A 12,500-nucleotide genomic window follows, 5' to 3' on the forward strand; every position below is an offset into this window, starting at 1 on the left:
TGAATCTCGGTCGTATCCAGATGTGCCCCCTGATGTACATGTTGTTGCAGGATGAGATTCTGCCGTGTCCAGAGGTGCCCTACTACTAATAATATGATGTCACCAGTCGCAGCCGAGTGTCCAGACGTGCCTTGCGACATATTGCATGAGTCTTAGCCGAGTGCCCGGAGGCTTTCCACGGGCTAGTGCCGACTAGGCGTGGGTGCCTGTGGCACTATGCCAGGCTTTGTCGAATGTCCAGACGTGCTGCGCTTCAAGGCGATGAATGGACTTGAGCATGTGTTGTCTGTCTCCTTCGTGGCAGCCCTCTACTTTGCCCTCTTTCACCACCTCTTCGTCCTCCTTCTCGTCCATCCCTTCGCCTTTGATGCCTCTCTCTCTCTTTGTGGTTCTTTGTCCCTCATCTCTGTGTTCTTCACCACCTCTTCTTTGTCCTTCGGCACCTCTCTCCTCTTCGCCAACTCTTTATATGAACTCTTCCACCGCCCATTTGCCTTCCGTCACATCCATCCCTTCGTCTATGTTGCCCTTCTTTGTGGTTCTTTGCCCTCCACGTTCTCTGAATTAAACGTCCTTCCCAGTGATCACCACCCAAAGATTGTCGTCCATCGATCGTCTGTGTTGATCTTCAAGCCCTTCCTCCACTTTTACTTTTTCTCTTCTTTGCTTCGATCTCCGTTCTCTTTCATGTGTCATTCCCCCCTAAAGTCATCAAAGCCTCATGTTCGTTGTTATTTTGCACCACACATCCCGCTCTCTCTTCTTTCCTCCCTACCCCTAATATCTTTGTCTCTCTCTCTGCACACGCCTTCGCCTCCAAACACCCCTTTCCTTCCCCTGCCTAACCTCTTTCCTAAAAACCCTATCTATATGAGCTCCGCCACCTTCGATTGGCTTGTCCCCACCTTAGTGCAACCGACCCCAACCCACGCGGCCCTTATTATATATCCCACTTGGTTCGCAGGTCACCAGAACGACCGAATCTTCGCCCTAGGCCTCTTCTGCTGAGGGCACTCCCATTCCCTTCCCTTGGCGGCATTGGCTAGGTTTGGTTCATGATCCGCTTTCCAGCCTTCCGACTTCCGCCTTTCAGCCGCCCACCCAATGTCCCTAGGGCGACCTGTTCTTCCTCCAATGCATCCTGCTAGTGATCCCCATTCTTTGGACCATGGCTCCGCCTATGCAGTTGCACTAACTGGGTTCTGTGCGCTGACTATCGCATGGCTCAACCAAACACTCAATACCCCGGTGACCACTCCAAACTACCTACTACTGCATAATGGTCAGACCTAGCCTAACGAAGCCTAAGCAGGATTAAGTTAGGTTGCCTCGTCAAGCCTTGCCTCGCCTACCTTGCCCAAGCATGTCCTAGTAAAACGAACACATACCTACATGAACTGTACGTCATATACTCACATGTACTGTACGCTCTATACCAACGCGAACTGTGCGCCCCTGCCAAACACAATCCTAACTGCTGACATCCTATCACATTGTAACTGTTAATGAGAAAAGTTGTTGCTTAGAGTCGTATTCTTAAGCGAAAACTCGGGGCCCTAAAGAGCACACATATACACCATAACGTCGAACGGCCGTATGCTCAGATGGAATACTGTCGATTTTTGTTTGCAATTTTCGAAGTCTCAGATCGTCCGTCGTCTAATAATATGGTCCTTGTACCACCTGCTACTACCCTCTTTCCACTAGTCTAAACCACTTACTAACCCAGTCTATTAATCTAAAAATAAAAGAATCTACTTTTTCCAGCCTATAACCTTTATTTACTTGTCTAAGACCTGTTAACCTTACCACATATCAAACCCTTTTAACCTGTACCAACTATCTACTAACTGTAACATTAGTATACTTTTAAACCGCTAAGCTCTCCATCCGACATATCTACATCCTGTAAACCTCCACTACATAAACTCGTTCGTCCGAACGCAGTTACTCTGAAAATGCCCACTCCAAGATCTCCACCCCCAAACCTACACTTTTCAGAAGGTGGCTTGCCTTACCTCAATTTGTGAGCACTTGACTACGATATCGGACGCGGTCCGTTGTTACGCAAGAATAGAGTTCTTTCTCAGCCGGTCCTTTTCTGACTCTGGACCCCTTTCCTGACTTCGGCGCCGCTGCACTATCTTAACTAATCTTAATCTAATCAAAATTAACCTTTAACATATTGTCAAAAAATCAACCATGACACGTGCAATTTATAAACCATGACCAGTGTCAGATGACGTCACCAGATTTGCTGTGGGACGAAGGGATCCGAAGTCGGGGAAGGGACCTGTTGACAAATAATTCTATATTTGCTTGGTTAACTTCGGTTATCGGCTCTTACGGCTGTTCGACCGACCCGACCGGCCACTAGGCTGGGCATGCGTCCGTCCCCCTTCCAGCTGTTCCTCTTTCTCTTTTTGGCCATATTTATCCTTTCTCTCCCTCCCTCCCTCCCTGTCTTCCTGCTTGCTCCTTGCATTTGTCAACCTGTTCTTGTGATTATGCCTTGTACTACCTATATCATTGTTTCTTCTTTTTTACTCTGGCCTGCTCTCAACATACCATCCCCCTTTCCTAAGGTTCATGTCACCTAGGGAACATACCCAAACACACACACATACATATACACACACTACCCCAATTTGCAGACTCCTATCACACCCTTTCTGAAACCTGGTCTCTACATATTTCCATCCATTCTACAAACCATTTGCCCGGTAGTTTGTCCATGTCCTTCAATGCATAAGAGACCCCGTGTTACCCTTCTGTTCATTACCAGTAAGGCCAATGAGCTCGGTCCATCATTGCTTGCACCTACACCCTTCTTCCGAGGTGCTTTACTATTTCCGTAACTACTGTATTGTCATTTTCAGTGTCTCCCCTCTCGTTTCTAGCTGCCCATCAACAGCAAATAATCTTACCTCACCTTTTTCTATGATTATTACAAAGTGTTTTCCGAGGGCTTCTCTTAAATATATCAACTCGTTTTCATAATCCACTGTAAACACTATATACACTTGATGTCATGACACGCGCGCCCGACCAATCTCCGTTCCTCGCGTCCAGTGACGTCACTGCGCATGCGCGTTCACTGACTCGTCTTATACGTAGCGTTCGTGTGGCGCGCTCTCACCTCGCCTTTTCTGAAGACCCAAACCACCTCCTACTTCTCCTCCTCCTTTTAACCTTCTTACCTCCACCTTATACCACATCTTCAGATGCTCATCTTACGTCCCTCACTCTCCCTGTCACTTTACTGACATGGTTTCTCTCCCATCAAGGTAATTCATACTTTCCCTTGCACGACACTGTGGCTCCCTCCCCGCCACAGGTTGGCCATGTGGCCCCCTCCGGCCCCCGAACGGTGCACTACCTGTTCCTCTGTAAGGTCTCGTCGATGAGTGTTGTGTTATACATATGCCCCCGTGATGCCCCTACCCTAGCCCCTTATCCATCCCTCCTCCCACCCCCTTCCGTTGTCATCGTGTACATAGTCATGTTCACACCAGGCGCAGGCCAGCAGTCACTGTCTTCATGTTCACGCAGCACGCACCAAGAGTATGAACATCTTCATAATTCACGAGGAGCAGAAAAAAAAAAATTGTGGTTCTCTGGTGCTTATCACATACCGCGCAGACACCGAATGTAAGGCCCTTCTCTTGTTGGTGAGGCCCGTGCTTCTGCAGTAGCCTCTTCCTCCTCCTCCTCCTCCTCCTCCTCTTCCTCCTCCTCTTCCTCCCACAGGCCGGTGGTCGTCTCGTTGACGCTGCGCTCACGAATAAGCAAACACCCCCGAGTTCCTCACTGCCGCCGCCGCCGCCACCACCACCACCACCACCGCAGGTCACTTGCCCGATCAAGTGGCTGGAGCCAGGATTAGCTAGCCCTCATCTCTATTGCTCCATTATCCTAGAATCATGGTACCAGGTATCATGCCTGGTCCCACCTAGACACTTGGCATCACATCACCACCCTGGCACTCCCAGTACTTGGCGTCATCCCCCTGTGCTTGGCACATCACCCCAGGCACTTTGCAACATCTCGAGTATGTGACATGTGCTTGGCATGCTGTCCCCTGCCTCACCCTGTTTAAGCACTATACTAAGCCGAAAGCCAGCTCTAGCTTGTATGCCGGACATCGTGTCTGCCTCTCTCCCTTCCACCATCAGTCGTCTCGTCAGCACAGTTATAGGATTTAACATTTGTTTTCATCACCTCATCTCACCTCCTTTCTCTCCCTTCTACTTGTTGATCTATCTGCCTCTATATCTACCATTCTTGTCTTTCGTCTCATAATGAATTGTACCGAGACTAAGTCGAGTCTCGAATTTCTTTCACCAAAAAAAGGCCACAGATTTTCTTCTTTGTCCTCCATCGCTACTACCTCTTCCTGTCCCAAAAGTCACTCCCTATCCAGTTCTCCATCCGCACAACAATTCTCGCTGCCTCCACCATCACCACTGCTACCACAACCACCACCCACATCACCGCTAACCACACCACCACCACCACCACCACCACCACTCCTCTGTTCTTTCTCTGTTATTGTGCCTTACTACGCCATTTGCATTTTCTTGCCTCCCCCTTTAGCCCAGGTGTTTCTGAGCCCCAACAGGGCAGTCGGTGAGTTGGCTTCGCTCGTTCGAAGATGATTGTGTTGATCTGCCCTCCTGCATAGCATGTGGGTGGAGTCGTCCATCCCGGGGCCCTCAAGAATCGAAGCAATGGGTCCCCGCGCCGCGCAGGGAAAGATTGGTTTCCAGTTGTTGGTTGTGTGCCCCAGCGACGACGACGACGACGACAACGACGACGACGACGACGACGACGACGACGACGACGGACACGACCGTCGTAGCCACAAGCACGACGGCAAGTTCTGACCTGACTAAAGTGACTCCTACGACCGCCAACCACTCCACCACCATTTGTTGCCTCCACCATCGCCGCTGTCGGGTGGCGTTGAACACGACGACGACGACGACGACGACGATGATGACATCGACACCACCACCGCCGCCGCAGTCGACCACCATTACCACTGCCACAGTGACACAGCATCACAAACATCACCATCTTCATACCTTCACAATAAAGTCAGTCATGGCCTTTCTGTCTCACAACCAAGGTCATTTTCACCATCACCACCATTACCATCATCATCATTATCATCATCAATTACATCACCATGACCACCACGAGCATTACACCATGTTCTTTTTCGGATCCGTCATCACTAGTAAGATCACCATGGCCATCAGCACCCTCACACCACTTTTTTTAATCACTCATCACTTCGACAAGAAAGACGACCTCTAGCGGTGACGACCAGAACCATATGTGACCAGGGCCCGGACCAGCACACGCGTCGCCACGTACAGAACCACCGTGGCGGCGACAGTAAGATGAACACGACGAGCAAGAGAAGCACGCACGTGCGAGCGGCGCAAGACATCCGATCGCTGCTCATGCCGGTGCTCCTCCTGCTGCTGCTGCTGCTGCTGCTGCTAAGGCCGCGCAACGGTTGCCTGCTGCCCCTCATAATTCTATCTCCGTCGAGTCCAAAGACCAAGCCGACCCCAGTGGACTCACGGACTGCCAGTGCTGATATCCGAAAGCACAAGACTACTCGTCTAGTTAGTGTGTACCCTTGTGTACCTGTGAGTGTTGAGTGCCATGTATGTTCTTGTACCATGTACATGTGCCCGTGTGTTTTACGGAGCGTATACCTTGCGTGATGTGTGTGTGATGCGTGTAACTGCGTGTATCACGTGCGTGTATTTTAGGGGTGCCGTAGAAGCACTATGTTATGCTGTGTATGATTCATTGAGACCTCTGCTAGACTGTACAAAAGCGACGATCCCCCTTTCCCCAAGACGAGAAGAACGACCGACCGACCGACCCCGATGACTGACCTGCCCTGGCGCGCTTCGTTGGCGGCTGCTGCTGCTGCTGCTGCTGCTGCTCTCCCCGAGTCTTCGTCCTTCCTACTGCCGCCGCCGCCGCCGCCACCGCTGCCGCTGCCGCCACCGCCGCGTCCCCTTTCTCTTCGCACCGCCGCGCCCTAGTGGTTGAGGGTATGTTAAGATCTGGGACCTATACACAATATGGCTTAGGTCCCGAGAGCGCTCCTACTGCTGCTCCTGCTCTTCCTGCTGCCACCCGCTACTACTGCTACTCCTGCTGTTGGGCACGGAAGTGGACTGAGCGTGCGTCGACAGCAAATCGGAAACCACAAGCTTTGTCACCTGATTGGCACGCGGAGCGACTACCAATGTCAACTGGGGCTGGCACTGCAGGGCGGGGGGAGGGGCCATCCGCGGAGTCCCACTCGTGGCGCCGCGCGAACGACAACACGACAGCAGAGACCTGGAACACCATCACCAGAGCCCTGTCCGGGGAGGGGCAGAGCAAGGCCGGCACGCAAGAACGATTCTCAGACTCTACTACTACTACTACTACTACTACTACTACTACTACTACTACTACTACTACTACTACTACTACTACTACTACTACTACTACTACTACTACTACTACCACTACTACTACTACTACTGTACTACTACTAATACTAATGCTACTGTACTCCTACTACTACTGTACTACTACAACTACTACTAATACTACTGTACTACTACTACTACTACAAATATTTCTACTACTACTACTACTACTACTACTACTACTACTACTACTACTACCACTACTACTACTACTACTACTACTACCCCCACTACTACTACCACCACCACTGCTACTACCACCATTACTACTATTACTACTACTACCACCATCACTACTACCATTACCACCACACCACTACTACCACCACCACTACTACTACCACCACCACTACTTCTATCACCACCACCACCACCACTACTACTACTACTACTACTACTACTACTACTACTACTACTACTACTAGTAGTAGTAGTAGTAGTAGTAGTAGTAGTAGTAGTAGTAGCAGTAGTAGTAGTACCACTACTACTACTACCACCACCACTACTACTATCACCACTACTACTACTACCACCATTACTATTATTACTACTACTACCATCACTATCATTACCACCGCACCACTACTACCACCACTACTACCAACACTACTACTACCACCACCACCGCTACTACTACTTCCACCACCGCTACTACTACTACTACTACTACTACTACTACTACTACCACGACCACTACTACCACCATCACTACTACTATATCTACTATTACTACTACCACCACCAATACCACTGCAACTAACACTACAACTACTACCACCACCAACACTACTACCACTATTACTATCATCATCACCACCACTACTACTATTACCACCAGCACCACTACTACAACTACTACTACTACCACCACCACTACTACTACCACCAGTACTACTACTACTACCACCATCATCACTATCACCACCACCAGTACTACTACTACTACTACTACTACTACTACTACTACTACTACTACTACTACTACTACTACTACTACCACAATCACTACCACCACCAGTACTGCTACTACTACTACTACCACCACCATCACTACTATTACCACCACCAATACTACCACTACCACTACCATCAGTAACACTACCACCACCACTACTATTACTACCACCACCACTACTACTACCACCAGCACCATTACTACAACTACTACTACTACCACCACCACTACTACTACCACCAGTACTACTACTACTACTACCACCACCATCACTATCACCACCACCAGTACTACTACTACTAATACCACCATCACTACCACCACCAGTACTGCTACTACTACTACTACCACCACCATCACCACCAATACTACCACCACCACCAGTACCACTACCACCACCACTACTACTACTACCACCAGCACCACTACTTCAACTACTACTACTATCACCACCACTCCTACTACCAACATTGCTACTACTACTACTACCACCATCACTATCACCACCACCAGTACTACTACTACTACTACCACCACCAGTACTGCTACTACTACTACTACTACCACCACCATCACTACTATTACCAACACTAATACTACCACTACCACCACCACCACTACTACCACCACTACTACTACTATTACTACTACTACCACCACCACTAATACTACTGCTGTTGCAATTTCTCCCCAGCCTCTACTGCTATACATCACCACTACAACTACCTGAATAACTATGTTTGCATCCTCATTTTGCTATTTCTCTAATTTCTTGCAACGACTGAAACTCGTACAGCCGTAGCCGCTAATCTCTCACCCTAGTCCAGTCACAACCATTTCCTGTTCTGCAGTTAGTACAACTGTTGTCAATACTACAACTACCACTTCTACAACTACTACTGCCACTACTACTACCAGTACTACTATTACTGCTGTTTCTACAACTCTTTTCAATTTAACAATTACTTCGGATATTACTACTACTATTGATGTTGTTTCTACAGTTACTATTGCTGATGCAACTTGTTCTATTTTTACAGTCATTATTACTACTCTACTACTACTACTACTAATACTATCAACATCACCTAAACCAGTACCAACTTTCACTACTACTACTGTAATTATCATTTCTACAAGAGCAGCAAATGCAACATCTAATACATCTGCTATAACAGATGCCTGAACCTGATTTACAATACATTAGAACTATGCAAATACATCTTGCTTCGCTGTATTGATAACACAGAGATTCCAATAAAATCAATTTTATTGTGGGGAAATTACAAAATGTAGAAACTTACTAAAACCGTGTATTTGCATAGATACACTTCCTTACATAGATTAGGTTTGGGTATCGACTTTAAACCTTCTACTATTATTTCAGCTAATATTGCCGCTGTTACAACTATCAAAATTATCTTCTACCACTACAGCTACTGCAATCATTATTTCCTTCATTGATATAGATACTAATTTCAAAATAACTATTACTGCCTTTGATAACACTACTACTACTACTACCACTACTACTACTACTACAACTACTACTACTACTATCATCACTATTATTGTTATGATTACACATTCACCACTATATCCACCACCATATCCACTACAACTATACTACTACAACTATTTCTGCTGCTGCTACTACTACTACTACTACTACTACTACTACTACTACTACTACTACTACTACTACTACTACTACTACTACTACTACTACTACTATTTTCATCAAACGACCTCCATCCTTATGGAACTGTGTGGCGAAAGGCATGATCTGTCTCCCACACAGTTCATTGGTGCCTCTCTCGCCAATGAATATGGTCGACTACACTTCTATATTTTGTATTACTACTACTACAACTATATACCGTTACTATTAAAAAAATTCCCGTCACTACTACATTTCCATTACTACAAAATTTTTCGTTACTATTACAGTTTCCGTTGCTACAACAGTTTTCGTTACTACTACAACAGTTTTCTTTACTACAAATACTTACTACTTTTTTTGTCTACAACTATTTAAGTTACTATTACAAGTATTTCTGTTACTACTATGTTACTACTACAATTTCTGGTATATTTTCTGGTACTATTTCTATTACTACTATTTCTGGTACTAGTACTATTTGTTACTACAACTGCTGTTACTGGTACTAAAACTACTATTAATGGTACTAGTACTACTTATACTACAACTACTTTTACGGGTACAACTAATTGTTACTACTACTAATTCTGTTACTACTACGACTACTATTACTGGTACTACAACTATTTCTGTTACTACTACTGGTACTAAACTACTATTAATGGTACTACAAGTACTATTACGGGTACAAATATTTCTGTTACTACTACTATTACTACTACTACTACTACTACTACTACTACTACTACTACTCCTACTACTACTACTACTACTACTACTACTACTACTACTGGTACTACAACTTTCAGTTACTACTACGACTATTACTGTTACTGCAACTATTTGTTACTACTAAGACTATTACTGGCACTAAAACTATTTCTGTTACTACGACTACTGTTACTGGTACTAGTAGGCCTACTATTTTTGTAATTACTACAACTATTATTTAATAATACAACTACAGCTATTTCTTTTACTAAAATCGTTTCTGTTACTACAATCTATTACTACTAATACAACTATTTCTGTTACTACTACAAGATTTATATTACGACTACTACCACAACTCTTTGTTACTACTACAACTATTTGTTACTACTACTGTTTCTACTACATTTCTGTAACTACTGGTACTTCTATTTCTGTTACTATTACTGTATTTTTGTTACTGTTACTATGTTGCTACTAATAGAACATAAACAATTCCGTTACTACAACAATTTCCGTTACTACTACAACAGCTTCCGTTACTACAACAGTTTCTGATGCTACATTTTCCGTTTCTACCAAAGTTTCCATTACTACAACAATTACCGTTACTAATACAAACATTTCCGTTACTAATACAATTTTCCGTTACTACAAAAAATGTTTACTGCTACAATTTTTTGTCACTTCAATTATTTCTGTTAGTACTACTACTATTTCTGTTAGTACTACTACTATTTCTGTTAGTACTACTACTATTTCTGGTACTACAACTACTATTACTGGTACAACTATTTCTGCTACTACTATGACTACTATTACTGCTACAACTATTCGTTACTACTACAACAGCTTCCGTTACACCAGTTTCCGTTACTATTACAACAGTTTCCATTATCACTACAAAAATATGTTACTACAACTTTTTCTATCACTACTACAACTACTTTACTATTTCTGTTAATACTACTACTGTTTCTGTTACTATTACTACAATTCATTAGTTACTACTACAGCTGTTACTACAATTTTGTTACTACTACTTTCCTTTAATACCATAAAAAATCCGTTACTACAGTTTCCGTTACTACAATTCCCGTTACTACTACAAAAGTTTTCATTGCTACATAATTTTTCGTCACTACTACAACAGTTTCCGTTACTATTACAACAGTTTCCGGTACCACTAGAACTCCCGTTACTACATTTTCCGTTACTAATACAACAGTTTCCGTTACTATTACAAGTTTCCGTTAGTACTACAACAGCTTCTGTCACTATCAGCTTCCGTTACTACTACAAGTTTCCGTTAATACTACAACATTTTCCGTTACTGCAAAAATTACTACAACTTTTTCTGTCACTACATATATTCAAGTTAATACTAATACAACTATTACTGGTACTACGACTATTTCTGTTACTACTACGACTGCTATTACTGGTACTATAACGATTTCTGTTACTACTACGACTATTATTGGTACTAAAACTATTTCTGTTATAACTACTATTAGTAGTACTATTACTATTTCTGTTACTACAACAATTTCCAATTCCTGTTACTACTACAGCTATTTGTTAGTGTTACTAGTACTACTACAGCTACTGTTACTGTTCTACTACTGCAACTATTTCTGTTACTGTTACTACTACAACAATTCTTTTTACTACTACTACTACCACTACTACTACTCTTTCTGTTACTATTACTACTCTTTATGTTACTACTACTACAACCCTCTGTTACTACAACTATTACTACTAATAGAACTATTTGTTACTACGTTTTCTGTTACTACAACATTTTCCGGTACTACTACAATTTTCCCGTTACTACAACAATTGTTTCCGTTACTACCACAACTGTTTCCGTTACTACCATAAAAATCCGTTACTACTACAAGTTTCCGTTACTATTACAACAATTTCAGCTACTACAACAACAGTCTCCGTTATTACTACATTTTCTGTTACCACTACAGTTTCCATTACTACAACAGTTTCCGTTACATTTCCGTTACCACTACAAAAACTTCCGTTACTACTATAACAGTTTCCGATATTACTACAACAGTCTCAGTTACTCATACAACAATTTTCGTTGCTAAAACAACAGTTTCCATTACTACAACAGTTTGTTACTATTACAAGTTTCTTTTAGTACTACAGCATTTTCCGTTACTACTACAGTTTCTGTTACTACTGCTACTACTACTACACCAGTCTCCGTTACCACTACAACAGTTTCCATTACTATAAAAACTTCCGTTACTACTATAACGGTTTCCGTTACTACTACAAAAAAAAATTAATAACTTTTTCTGTTAGTACTATTTCTGGTACTACTACTATTGGTACTACAACTATTACTACTACTGTACTGGTACTACAAATACTACTGGTACTACTATTACTGATACAACTATTTCTGTTACTACTAGTATTACTGGTACTACAACTATTTGTTACTACTACAACAGTTTCCGTTACTACTACAAAAATATTCGTTATCTATTTCTGTTACTGCCACTACTACTTTTACTGTTACTACTACTAATCCTGTGCTACTACTACTACCTCTGTGCTACTACTACTTCCTACTACCCCTACTACTTCTTTCCTACTACTACTATTACTGTCTTTTCACTACTACAACCAC

The 12,500-nt window shown here is 43.6% G+C and overlaps 1 protein-coding gene across 19 annotated transcripts in view; it reads left to right on the top strand.

Moving 5' to 3' along the window:
- LOC143041008 (uncharacterized) overlaps positions 1-12,500 on the top strand; it is an 855,385-nt gene that overhangs the window by 679,404 nt on the left and 163,481 nt on the right. The gene's annotated exons all lie outside the window — the stretch shown is intronic.

This window comes from Oratosquilla oratoria, chromosome 30 (genome assembly GCF_046742065.1).
Source record: "Oratosquilla oratoria isolate Oo_2021 chromosome 30, ASM4674206v1, whole genome shotgun sequence".
In the NCBI taxonomy this organism is placed as follows: Eukaryota; Metazoa; Arthropoda; class Malacostraca; order Stomatopoda; family Squillidae; genus Oratosquilla; species Oratosquilla oratoria.